The 13,272-nt window shown below is 48.7% G+C and overlaps 1 protein-coding gene across 1 annotated transcript in view; it reads right to left on the bottom strand.

Moving 5' to 3' along the window:
• Positions 1-12,998, bottom strand: part of LOC139539089 (DNA-binding protein SATB2-like) — a 103,432-nt gene extending 90,434 nt beyond the window's left edge. The window contains exon 1 of the mRNA XM_071341832.1: positions 12,800-12,998. The gene's annotated coding sequence lies outside the window, so the exon portion shown is untranslated. The remainder of the gene's footprint in view (positions 1-12,799) is intronic.
• Positions 12,999-13,272: the final 274 nt, after the last annotated feature.

Below are 13,272 nucleotides of genomic sequence, written 5' to 3'. Positions count from 1 at the left end.
TCTCTCTCATTCACCTCCTCTCTCTCTCTCATTCACCTCCTCTCTCTTTTCCTCTCTACCTTCCTCTATCCTCCCCTTCTACCTCCTCTCTTTTCTTAGCTGTCTTTCTCTCCCTCTTTCTTGTCTTTTCTGCTCCATTTTTTGACAGAAAAGGGAGAGTTGCTCTGAGCCAGCTGTGCCACACACAGAAAACTGAGGCCACTAAAAAGTGTTCTACAGAGATCTAAGTGTACTTACAAACATAAACACTATGGAGAGAAAGAGAGCGAGAGAGAGAGAGAGTTACAGAGAGTTACAGAGACAGAGAGACGAATAGATAGTAAAAGGGACAGGTTGAGGGGTGAGTGACAGGATGAGGGGTGAGAGACAGGGTTGGGGATGAGAGAGGGTGCGCGAGGGAGAGATTGTATTAGGACAGACGGAGAACAAAAGCGAGTGGAGGAGAAACGTTGTAAGTAAGAACACAGAGAAATATAGTCTGCAAGAATACACATATAAAGTGAATGATGGAAAAGACAAAATGCAGATAACCTGTGGAGATACAGAGCACACAAACAGAGGAAGGCTAAACATCTAAAGAGAAAACAAGAGAGCCAAATTCCCAGTAGGTCTTCGTCCCCACATAGTAAACCACACATGCCTAGCCTGTCCCACAGGAACATATCTATTTGCTAACAGTGTGATAAGATTGTATTAAAGAAATGCTCCACCATAGAAATGCAAAGCAGGAAGGGAGAAAGGCTTATGACACATTATTAACCATATTACCAGGAAAGATTAGATTAATCACATTACTGAACGTACACTCAGCAGAGCTCTGTTCTCCAATAAACACCTGGGCCGTGTCCCAAATGGCACCCTGTATAGTGCACTACTTTAGATGAGATCCCTATGAGCCCTGGTAAAAAAATAGTGTACTACATATGGAAAAGGGTGTCATTTGGGATAAAGCCCTGTTTTACAGCAGGGCTATCATACTTTTGGCTAATGCTGCTCTCTATGACAGAGATAAAAGATGGGTAGAGGGAGAGATATTAGTGTTGCTATTTTCTCCTCTGCTCTTTCTTTCTTTCCTTCTCTCTCCCTTTATTTCCCTCTCTTTCTTTCTTTCTCTCTCTTTTTTTTCTCTTTAACTCTCTCTCTCTGTGTGTACTGGAGAGGAGGGATTGGCAGAAAGCTGCATACCATTGGGTATTAATATGATAGCACCATCCTGCCACGAACCTGCCGCGCCACCACAACAACAAAAGTGTCAACGGAAATTATATGAAAATCTGTGTAGCTGAATGTGAGTCTTGTGATATTGTGGGGTGTTTATCTGTGAGTATGTTGATCATTCATGAAGTGCTGTAGTCGAGTATGTTGTGGTGCTCATGGGGGAGAGTTGTAGAGAGAGGGGGAGAGTTGTAGAGAGAGGGGGAGAGTTGTAGAGAGAAGAGGGGAGTTGTAGAGAGAGTGGAGAGTTGTAGAGAGAGGGGGGAGTTGGAGAGAGGGGGAGAGGGGGAGAGTTGGAGAGAGAGGGGGGAGTTGAAGAGAGAAGGGGGAGTTGAAGAGAGAGGGGGGAGTTGGAAAGAGAGGGGGGAGTTGGAAAGAGAGGGAGAGTTGGAGAGGGGGGGTGAAGAGAGAGGGGGAGAGTTGTAGAGAGGGGGAGAGTTGGAGAGAGAGGGAGAGTGGAGGGGGAGAGTTGGAGAGAGAGGGAGAGTTGAGAGAGAGGGGGAGAGTTGGAGAGAGAGGGAGAGTTGTAGAGAGAGGGGGAGTGGAGAGAGAGGGGGAGAGTTGTGGAGAGAGAGGGGGAGAGTTGTAGAGCGTTGGAGTTAGAGGGGGAGCTAGAGGGGGGGAGTTGGAGTTAGAGGGGGAGTTAGAGGGGGAGAGTTAGAGGGGGAGAGTTGTAGAGAGAGGGGAGAGTTGGAATTAGAGGGGGAGTTGGAGGGGGAGAGTTGGAGTTAGAGGGGGAGTTCGAAGGGGAGAGTTGTAGAGAGAGGGGAGAGTTGGAATTAGAGGGGGAGTTGGAGGGGGAGAGTTGTAGAGAGAGGGGGAGAGTTGGAGTTAAAGGGGGAGTTAAAGGGGGAGTTGGAGGGGGAGTTGGAGGGGGAGAGTTGGAGTTAGAGGGGGAGAGTTGGAGTTAGAGGGGGAGCTAGAGGGGGGGAGTTGGAGTTAGAGGGGGAGTTAGAGGGGGAGTTAGAGGGGGAGTTAGAGGGGGGGAGTTAGAGGGGGAGAGTTGTAGAGAGAGGGGAGAGTTGGAATTAGAGGGGGAGTTGGAGGGGGAGAGTTGGAGTTAGAGGGGGAGTTCGAAGGGGAGAGTTGTAGAGAGAGGGGAGAGTTGGAATTAGAGGGGGAGTTGGAGGGGGAGAGTTGTAGAGAGAGGGGGAGAGTTGGAGTTAAAGGGGGAGTTAAAGGGGGAGTTGGAGGGGGAGTTGGAGGGGGAGAGTTGGAGTTAGAGGGGGAGAGTTGGAGTTAGAGGGGGAGCTAGAGGGGGGGAGTTGGAGTTAGAGGGGGAGTTAGAGGGGGAGTTAGAGGGGGGGAGTTAGAGGGGGAGAGTTGTAGAGAGAGGGGAGAGTTGGAATTAGAGGGGGAGTTGGAGGGGGAGAGTTGGAGTTAGAGGGGGAGTTCGAAGGGGAGAGTTGTAGAGAGAGGGGAGAGTTGGAATTAGAGGGGGAGTTGGAGGGGGAGAGTTGTAGAGAGAGGGGGAGAGTTGGAGTTAAAGGGGGAGTTAAAGGGGGAGTTGGAGGGGGAGTTGGAGGGGGAGAGTTGGAGTTAGAGGGGGAGAGTTGGAGTTAGAGGGGGAGTTAGAGGGGGAGAGTTGGAGTTAGAGGGGGGGAGTTGGAGTTAGAAGGGGGGAGTTAGAGGGGGAGTTAGAGGGGGAGAGTTGGAGTTAGAGGGGGAGAGTTGGAGTTAGAGGGGGAGAGTTGGAGTTAGAGGGGGGGAGTTAGAGGGGGGGAGTTAGAGGGGGGGAGTTGGAGTTAGAGGGGGAGAGTTGGAGTTAGAGGGGGAGTTAGAGGGGGAGAGTTGGAGTTAGAGTGGGAGTTAGAGGGGGAGTTAGAGGGGGGGAGTTGGAGTTAGAGGGGGAGTTAGAGGGGGGGAGTTGGAGTTAGAAGGGGAGTTAGAGGGGGGGAGTTGGAGTTAGAGGGGGAGTTAGAGGGGGGGAGTTGGAGTTAGAGGGGGAGTTAGAGGGGGGGAGTTGGAGTTAGAGGGGGAGTTAGAGGGGGAGTTAGAGGGGGAGAGTTGGAGTTAGAGGGGGAGTTAGAGGGGGGGAGTTGGAGTTAGAGGGGGAGTTAGAGGGGGAGTTAGAGGGGGAGAGTTGGAGTTAGAGGGGGAGAGTTGGAGTTAGAGGGGGAGAGTTGGGAGAGGGGGAGAGTTGGGAGAGGGGGAGAGTTGTAGAGAGAGGGGGAGAGTTGTAGAGAGAGGGGGAGAGTTGGGGGAGTTAGAAGGGGAGAGTTGTAGAGAGAGGGGGAGAGTTGGAGGGAGGGGGTGAGTTGTAGAGAGAGGGGAAGAGTTGAAGAGAGAGGGGGAGAGTTGGAGTTAGAGGGGGAGTTAGAGGGAGAGTTGGAGTTAGAGGGGGAGTTAGAGGGGGAGTTAGAGGGGGGGAGTTGGAGTTAGAAGGGGAGTTAGAGGGGGGGAGTTGGAGTTAGAGGGGGAGTTAGAGGGGGACAGTTGGAGTTAGAGGGGGAGTTAGAGGGGGGGGAGTTAGAGGGGGAGTTAGAAGGGGAGTTAGAGGGGGACAGTTGGAGTTAGAGGGGGAGTTAGAGGGGGGGGGTTAGAGGGGGGGAGTTAGAGTTAGAGGGGGAGTTAGAGGGGGAGTTAGAGGGGGGAGTTGGAGTTAGAGGGGGAGTTAGAGGGGGGAGTTGGAGTTAGAGGGGGAGTTAGAGGGGGAGAGTTGAAGTTAGAAGGGGAGTTAGAGGGGGGAGTTGGAGTTAGAGGGGGAGAGTTGGAGTTAGAGGGGGAGTTAGAGGGGGAGTTAGAGGGGGAGAGTTGTAGAGAGAGGGGGAGAGTTGTAGAGAGAGGGGGAGAGTTGGAGTTAGAGGGGGAGTTAGAAGGGGAGAGTTGTAGAGAGAGGGGGAGAGTTGGAGGGAGGGGGGGAGAGTTAGAGAGAGAGGGGGAGAGTTGTAGAGAGAGGGGAAGAGTTGTAGAGAGAGGGGAAGAGTTGGAGAGAGAGGGGGAGAGTTGGAGTTAGAGGGGGAGTTGGAGGGGGAGAGTTGTAGAGAGAGGGGGAGAGTTGGAGTTAGAGGGGGAGTTAGAATGGGAGAGTTGTAGAGAGAGGGGGAGAGTTGGAGTTAAAGGGGGAGTTGGAGAGAGAGGGGGGAGTTGGAGTTAGAGGGGGGAGTTGGAAAGAGAGGGGGGAGTTGGAAAGAGAGGGAGAGTTGGAGAGGGGGGGTGAAGAGAGAGAGGGGGAGTTAGAGGGGGGGGGGTTAGAGGGGGGGAGTTAGAGTTAGAGGGGGAGTTAGAGGGGGAGTTAGAGGGGGAGTTAGAGGGGGGAGTTGGAGTTAGAGGGGGAGTTAGAGGGGGAGAGTTGAAGTTAGAAGGGGAGTTAGAGGGGGGAGTTGGAGTTAGAGGGGGAGAGTTGGAGTTAGAGGGGGAGTTAGAGGGGAGTTAGAGGGGGAGAGTTGGGAGAGGGGGAGAGTTGGAGTTAGAGGGGGAGTTAGAGGGGGAGTTAGAGGGGGAGAGTTGTAGAGAGAGGGGGAGAGTTGTAGAGAGAGGGGGAGAGTTGGAGTTAGAGGGGGAGTTAGAAGGGGAGAGTTGTAGAGAGAGGGGGAGAGTTGGAGGGAGGGGGGGAGAGTTAGAGAGAGAGGGGGAGAGTTGTAGAGAGAGGGGAAGAGTTGTAGAGAGAGGGGAAGAGTTGGAGAGAGAGGGGGAGAGTTGGAGTTAGAGGGGGAGTTGGAGGGGGAGAGTTGTAGAGAGAGGGGGAGAGTTGGAGTTAGAGGGGGAGTTAGAATGGGAGAGTTGTAGAGAGAGGGGGAGAGTTGGAGTTAAAGGGGGAGTTGGAGAGAGAGGGGGGAGTTGGAAAGAGAGGGGGGAGTTGGAAAGAGAGGGGGGAGTTGGAAAGAGAGGGAGAGTTGGAGAGGGGGGGTGAAGAGAGAGGGGGAGAGTTGTAGAGAGGGGGAGAGTTGGAGAGAGAGGGAGAGTGGAGGGGGAGAGTTGGAGAGAGAGGGAGAGTTGAGAGAGAGGGGGAGAGTTGTAGAGAGAGGGGGAGTGGAGAGAGAGGGGGATAGTTGTAGAGAGAGAGGTGGAGAGTTGTAGAGAGAGGGGGAGTGGAGAGAGAGAGGGGGAGAGTTGGAGAGAGAGGGGGAGAGTTGGAGAGAGAGGGGGAGAGTTGGAGAGAGAGGGAGAGTTGGAGAGAGAGGAGGGGGGAGAGTTGGAGAGAGAGGGGGAGAGTTGGAGAGAGAGAGTTGGAGAGATGGGGGGAGTTGGAGAGAGAGGGGGAGAGTTGGACAGCGGGAGTTGGAGAGATGGGGGGAGTTGGAGAGAGAGGGGGAGAGTTGGAGAGAGAGGGAGAGTGGAGAGAGAGGGAGAGTGGAGAGAGAGGGAGAGTGGAGAGAGAGGGAGAGTTGGAGAGAGAGGGGGAGAGTTGGAGAGAGAGGGAGAATTGTAGAAAGAGGGGGAGTGAAGAGAGAGGGGGAGAGTTGGAGAGAGTGGGAGTTAGAGAGAGAGGGGGAGAGTTGGAGAGAGAGGGGGAGAGTTGTAGTTAGAGGGGGAGAGTTGGAGAGAGGGGGAGAGTTGGGAGATGGGGAGAGTTGTAGAGAGAGGGGGAGAGTTGTAGAGAGAGGGGGAGAGTTGGAGTTAGAGGGGGAGAGTTGGACAGAGAGAGTTGGAGAGATGGGGGGAGTTGGAGAGAGAGGGGGAGAGTTGGACAGCGGGAGTTGGAGAGATGGGGGGAGTTGGAGAGAGAGGGGGAGAGTTGGAGAGAGAGGGAGAGTGGAGAGAGAGGGAGAGTGGAGAGAGAGGGAGAGTGGAGAGAGAGGGAGAGTTGGAGAGAGAGGGGGAGTGGAGAGAGAGGGGGAGAGTTGGAGAGAGAGGGAGAATTGTAGAAAGAGGGGGAGTGAAGAGAGAGGGGGAGAGTTGGAGAGAGTGGGAGTTAGAGAGAGAGGGGGAGAGTTGGAGAGAGGGGGAGAGTTGGAGAGAGAGGGGGAGTGGAGAGAGAGGGGGAGAGTTGGAGAGAGAGGGGGAGAGTTGTAGAGAGGGAGGGGGAGAGTTGTAGAGAGAGGGGGAGAGTTGGAGAGAGAGGGGGAGCGTTGTAGTTAGAGGGGGAGAGTTGGAGAGAGAGGGGGAGAGTTGTTGTTAGAGGGGGAGAGTTGGAGAGAGGGGGAGAGTTGGGAGATGGGGAGAGTTGTAGAGAGAGGGGGAGAGTTGTAGAGAGAGGGGGAGAGTTGGAGTTAGAGGGGGAGAGTTGTAGAGAGAGGGGGAGAGTTGGAGTTAGAGGGGGAGTTCGAAGGGGAGAGTTGTAGAGAGAGGGGGAGAGTTGGAATTAGAGGGGGAGTTGGAGAGGGAGAGTTGTAGAGAGAGGGGGAGAGTTGGAGTTAAAGGGGGAGTTGGAGGGGGAGAGTTGGAGTTAGAGGGGGAGTTAGAGGGGGAGAGTTGGAGTTAGAGGGGGAGTTAGAGGGGGAGAGTTGGAGTTAGAGGGGGAGAGTTGGAGTTAGAGGGGGGGAGTTGGAGTTAGAGGGGGGGAGTTAGAGGGGGAGTTAGAGTTAGAGGGGGGGAGTTAGAGGGGGGGAGTTGGAGTTAGAGGGGGAGTTAGAGGGGGAGAGTTGGAGTTAGAAGGGGAGTTAGAGGGGGAGAGTTGGAGTTAGAGGGGGAGTTAGAGGGGGAGAGTTGGAGTTAGAGGGGGAGTTAGAGGGGGAGTTAGAGGGGGAGTCAGAGTTAGATGGGGAGTTAGAGGGGGAGTTAGAGGGGGGGAGTTGGAGTTAGAGGGGGAGTTAGAGGGGGGGAGTTGGAGTTAGAGGGGGAGTTAGAGGGGGAGAGTTGGAGTTAGAAGGGGAGTTAGAGGGGGGGAGTTGGAGTTAGAGGGGGAGAGTTGGAGTTAGAGGGGGAGTTAGAGGGGGAGTTAGAGGGGGAGAGTTGGAGTTAGAGGGGGAGTTAGAGGGGGAGAGTTGGAGTTAGAGGGGGAGAGTTGGAGTTAGAGGGGGAGTTAGAGGGGGGGAGTTGGAGTTAGAGGGGGAGTTAGAGGGGGAGAGTTGGAGTTAGAGGGGGAGAGTTGGGAGAGGGGGAGAGTTGTAGAGAGAGGGGGAGAGTTGTAGAGAGAGGGGGAGAGTTGGGGGAGTTAGAAGGGGAGAGTTGTAGAGAGAGGGGGAGAGTTGGAGGGAGGGGGGGGGGAGTTAGAGAGAGAGGGGGAGAGTTGTAGAGAGAGGGGAAGAGTTGGAGAGAGTTGTAGAGAGAGGGGGAGAGTTGTAGAGAGAGGGGGAGAGTTGGGGGAGTTAGAAGGGGAGAGTTGTAGAGAGAGGGGGAGAGTTGGAGTTAGAGGGGGAGTTAGAAGGGGAGAGTTGTAGAGAGAGGGGGAGAGTTGGAGTTAGAGGGGGAGTTAGAGGTGGAGTTAGAGGGGGAGTTAGAGGTGGAGTTAGAGGGGGAGTTAGAGGTGGAGTTAGAGGGGGAGTTAGAGGTGGAGTTAGAGGGGGAGAGTTGGAGTTAGAGGGGGAGTTAGAGGTGGAGTTAGAGGGGGAGTTAGAGGTGGAGTTAGAGGGGGAGTTAGAGGTGGAGTTAGAGGGGGAGTTAGAGGTGGAGTTAGAGGGGGAGAGGGCCCTTCTGGCGAACATGTTTAGCTCTCTCATAAACATCTCATTTGATAAGAGTTAACAGCAGGACTTTATAACCCCACCCTTTGTGTATGCACACACGCACGTACACAGGAAAACACACACACATATGCGGGCATGCAACTACACGCGCGCGCACACACACACACGCAAACCACAGGCCACACACTACACAGGCTGGCTGCTTTGACACTTCCACGGACCACACACTGACTAACAGGCACACGCATGGGACCCTAGATCAGCCTTCTGACTAACACAGTCTGGGACCACACACACCACACACACGCATGCACACACACACTCAGCCTTCCGCGTGACAACAATGACACTGGAGCAGCGGCCTCACACCCACTGTGCCCTGATCTCCTGTGCATGGTGTGCTGTGTGGACGGCTGTGACGGCCACTAGATAATCTACACAGTAACAGGCATGCCACATCAACAGGGCTGCTGCTTTGCACACACTACATGCCAAAGCCAACTCAACTCAGTCCCACCTCAGCCTAGATCGCACCAGACTCACCAGAAGAGGAATGTCTGCGGCTTAGACACCATCAATCCCTCTAGGCTTTACAGTAACATACAGTTTAGCACTTATATGTCCAGTGTATTCATTTATATTATGCCATAATAACCATCCAAAGCGATTTACAGTCATGCGTGCATACATTTTATCGTATGGGTGTTCCCAGCGGGAATCGAACACACGATGGAAGACTAGAAGCTACCATTTGGAGCACTACATTGAAGTCGTTATTAGTATGCCCTTTATTTGTCAATTGGCCATCCCTGTCGATATCTAATCTGCTGTTTATTTGCATAGACACACCTTTGATGTGAACACAGATTGCTGGGTTCACACAAGAGAAATAGACAGAGAGGAGAGAACAGAGCAGGGGTAGGAGGGGAAGAGAAGTGAACAGGATATGTGGAGGGATGGAGGATGGAGGGATGGGTGAAGGGATGGATGGCGGGGTTGAGGATGGAGAGAGGGAGGTGGGATGGAGGGATGGGTGGAGGGAGGAAGATGGGATGGAGGGATATGGCAAAAATGCAGCGGTGACAAGTCTCATTGACAAGTCTCATTTTTAGCGTATTGCTTTTGATGCAATCTTGACACATTTGAGTATTTCATTACGCAGCTGAATTATTGACTCTTGTGTATAGCATTCCCCCAAAACAGCCACATTCATTATCAAATTGGCTGTGATTATTTAAATAAATGTAGATAGGCCTACAGTATTGCTGGGGGGGGAAAGTTAAGTCGGGAATACTTTCACTTAAATCGCTCTGATTTCAAATATTCAAATTTGCGGATGATCCCCTTTGATGATGATGTGCATCCTAAGGCAGCACGTAGCCTAGCCCTAAATAGCGTTGGGTCTGTAACCGAAAAGTCAAATCCCCGAGCTGGTTCAAATCCCTGAGCCGAATATGTGAAAAATCTGTTGATATGCCCTCGAGCATACCCTAATTGCTCCTGTAAGTAGCTCTGGATAAGAGCATCTGCTAAATTACTAAAAATGAAGGAAAAAAATGTCCGTTGGCATCGGGGTCAATGACAGTTGAAAAACATTTCCTGAGGTGATACAAATCATAGTTTTGAATTCACATAACTCTCAGGCGAAATTCAAGTAATGGTATGAGAAAAGGCACGGTGAAAAGTCGGATTTCCATCATAAAAAAAAAAAATATTCTTTCGGTTATGACACGCGCTTGCGCGCGCTATAAAGTCAGCTCCTTCTAGTGCCGAGAAAATGTGAGCTCTGTGCCCAAATCTCAACATATACGCAAACTTTAAACAAAATGAGATCTGGTGTGAATGAAAAAAAGTCTCAATTTTAAGAGCTGAGACAAATTCATGTTTCTTTCGGCTTGGCACAACTTTGTTGGACTGCTCTGTTTACTCAAACATACAAGAGACACGTTTAATGTAAAAGAGAAAATGGTCGATGATGACAATTGTAATAAAATAATGGTTCCATCCCACTGACTGGTGCCAACAAGAAAACTAATATTACTGATTTCTCTCTCTCTACTGTACTAGAATTGGCCTAAACGTTTTTGCCAGAGCTACTCCCCAAAGTGACATTTACTTGAGGAGACCTACTGGTTGTGGGCCAGGACGACCAAAGTCAGTCTCCGGGTAACTGGATACTTCATCGTGGATGCTGATCACTGTGTTTGGTCTCTTGATAATCTACGTATTTAGACCCTACTTGAGAATTTGGGAGCCAATAAGAATAGCTTTTAGTGTCATTTAAAACTATTGCCACGACTATTGCCTTTGACTTATTGATGGGAGCGACTGTTTACCATTTAGTCTGAAGCGCAGCATTACTTCAACCCCTGATCGCATGTTGCCCGTATTGATTGCAAGAGGAAACGTAGACCTTTAATTGTATTGGCAACATTTGCGTTTTAAGGTTGCTTCCTGACTTACTTGCCTGTTCGGTTGCCCGTGGCCTCCTACTGACGATGTCTCACAGAAGAAAAAAACGAGTATAATTGGTCTGCGCATGAGAGAGATGTGTAGACCTTAGGGAGAGGCCTGTTAAGGATAGGATCAGACGACCCCCTCTGTGAAAATGAGACAGACTAGCCTACCTCCACTGTCACTGATGCCGTGTGGGATTCATACCTTTGTTGTATAAAGTTCATTATCAGTCTATACGTCCATGCTCTTCTCATTGGTATTGGAGGTATAGCTGTTGAATTCGGTGAAAGTATGCTATGCCTAATACAGGATGAGATCGAAGTAGCTATGTGGAATATTATACAGGTAATAAAACATATATGCCCATACCATTACGTGTCTATTAGCCACTAATCAATCCATACATGATAAGATTTAAATCTAACAAATAGTATGCATGAATTTGTATTAACGCTAGAGTTTTAGGAATGACCTATACAGTTAGACAAGTGACGAAATGTTCTATTGGGTGAAGAGGAAACTGTTTAGGCTTCGGTAGCTGCTTCGCAGTCTAACTAGGTTGAGAAGAGCAAATTAGAAATGTGAAAATGATTCAGCCACCTTTTGAGGAACGGCAGATCAATAGAAAGTGTTTGTTTATTATTCAATAGCCTACCAACGCGTTTTGGCATATAGCTTTTAATTAGGATGATTAGAAGACACATGATCGTATTATTATAGGCCTAAAATATTATATTAATTAGAATACATTTAATTATATTTAATATAGGTTTAAAATAATATAGGCTAATGTCCAACAAGTGACAACAAAACTAATTCGCTACATAATGACTACAGAATTTGATGAATTCATTAGTTAATATGTATCTTTTCATTAACTCCATGAGTGGAAATTCACGTAATTCTAAATTAAAAACGTGTCTGTTAATTTATAACTCAACTGACACCTTTCAAAAGGTAATGGCTCAGTCATTCAGTCATTAAAAAGTTAAACAAGAGAGTTCTAAGAAAATGCTAATCATGACGTAGTTTCACAAAGTAGGCTACGTTGTGTGATTTTCCGAAGACAACAGTTAAGTCCAAATCTTCAATAAGGTTACATGTTAGTCAAAGTAAAAGACAACCTACATAAAGTAAAAGACAACCTACATAAGCGCACACACACACACAAATATAAAGAAATATGTTCCATTTTGGGACAAACACACGTTCGCGAGAGCAGCGCATGTCTCCTAACCTAGTCCTTTGGTGAATTGATAAATTATTCACTCAAACGATGATCTTTTCTGGGGCAAAAATATTCACCATATGAGTCACCATAAACACTATAAAACCTCATCTCAAAAGTAGGCCTAAAACTTTACTCAGGCTGTTATTCAAAACACAAAATACACTGGATACGTTAAAAAAAGAAGCACGTGCAACCCGGCCTATGCAGGAAAGTGAATTAATGATTTGTAATTTGAAAGCGTTTACTCGATGGAGACATAACAATATGGAAGAGTAACCTGTGGCATTACAGGGCCAAATCTACTCTAAACGATGTGTTTCTATTGATACATTCTCAGGAACACTGAACAACCTGGGTTTTAAACTAAATTAAATGCCAACGAGGGGCAGCACAGAAAGAAAATGGAATTTGTGTTTTACATAATCTATTTTTGACTGATAAATATCACCCCTTATAACAACCATGGAGTTTTCAAAATAACTGTTTTCACTTTGACAATGAAGAAGTATGCCGTTTCACCGGCTGAAAATGAGCACAATCCTACATGTAAAAAGTAGTCAAACATTAAAAAATAAGATATCTTGACCAGGTCGCAGTTGTAAATGAGAACTTGTTCTCAACTAGCCTCCCTGGTTAAATAAAGGTGAAATAAATGTTTTTTAAATTTAAAAAAGACCATGCATAGCTGGTGTATTCCTCGTTTTACCCTCGTCTACTATAGGGACATTCGTCTGACCTTTCTTATGCACGAGTCACATCAATCAGATGAAACCGAATGATAGGCTACTTGTCGGCATATGTGAAATCATTATTATAGAAATTGCTTGATAATCATGAATTGTTATAGTTAGTAATCATAGTATTATTTATCATTCGGCTATAGGCTAACATAATAATTGTCATCATATTATTACATTGGACTATTAATATAATAGGTTACTAATAATAATAATACTAATAATAATATATAATTAATTATAATAATAATAATCGTTTAGATCGTTTAGTCTGGTGATGAAATATGTGACCAAATAGATTGTTATATGGATTAAGTCGCCGAAAAACTCACCATAAACAACTTTGGGAGAATTGGAGATATGCTATAGATATCGTTATAGGCCTATTAATAATTCCATGAAAATTTGAAACCAATAGTTTAGCCTATCGATCATTTTAGCAATCTGATAACAAACCCCAGATTGGCTTTTTACACCTGAGCACAACACGTGATTTCTCTTTCTCATAATCGACTGCATTACTGCATAACACAGCTGCTGCTCATGTCTGGTCCGCAAATATATACAGCATAATGGCTTATTACAATTCATGTGAAATAGGTGGAAACGGTGAGGTTTGTGACTATGGAACACCTCTGACTTGTACTCACTGCTTATGGAGTGTCTGTACCTCTGCTGGCCGTTGAGGAGGCTCTGTCCATTGATTAAAAGTATTGAATCCAGGGTTGGGCTGCGTCGGATCAACGACGGGCGGAAATCGGCTAGGGTCGGTGGGCTGGACACAACTTCGTTCTCCGAGCGAGTCCGAGAGAAAGGGGAGGATGGGTGACAAGGGTAGACAATGTTGGCTTATTGTCTGTGTGAGAGAGTCTATGCCTCAGCGAGAGAGAGAGAAAGTCTGGTTTGGCACCAGACCAGTGCGTCGAGGAGGCTTGCTTGAGGGCTAAATCCTGCTGGAGCTCGAGCCGCTGCGTCTCGCGGCGCAGAGAACCTTGTCAATCCGCACAGCTGGAGTCGTTTGATCGCACGTCGTTTCAGTCGTCACGGGTTAGAGAAGGCCGAGGCACACATCTGCCCTCCTTTGAACTCGTGGCTGCTTCACCAGCGGGAACAAGGAAAACAC

The sequence above is a fragment of the Salvelinus alpinus genome, chromosome 14 (genome assembly GCF_045679555.1).
Source record: "Salvelinus alpinus chromosome 14, SLU_Salpinus.1, whole genome shotgun sequence".
In the NCBI taxonomy this organism is placed as follows: domain Eukaryota; kingdom Metazoa; phylum Chordata; class Actinopteri; order Salmoniformes; family Salmonidae; genus Salvelinus; species Salvelinus alpinus.
This window is presented reverse-complemented; position numbering and strand designations above follow the sequence as displayed.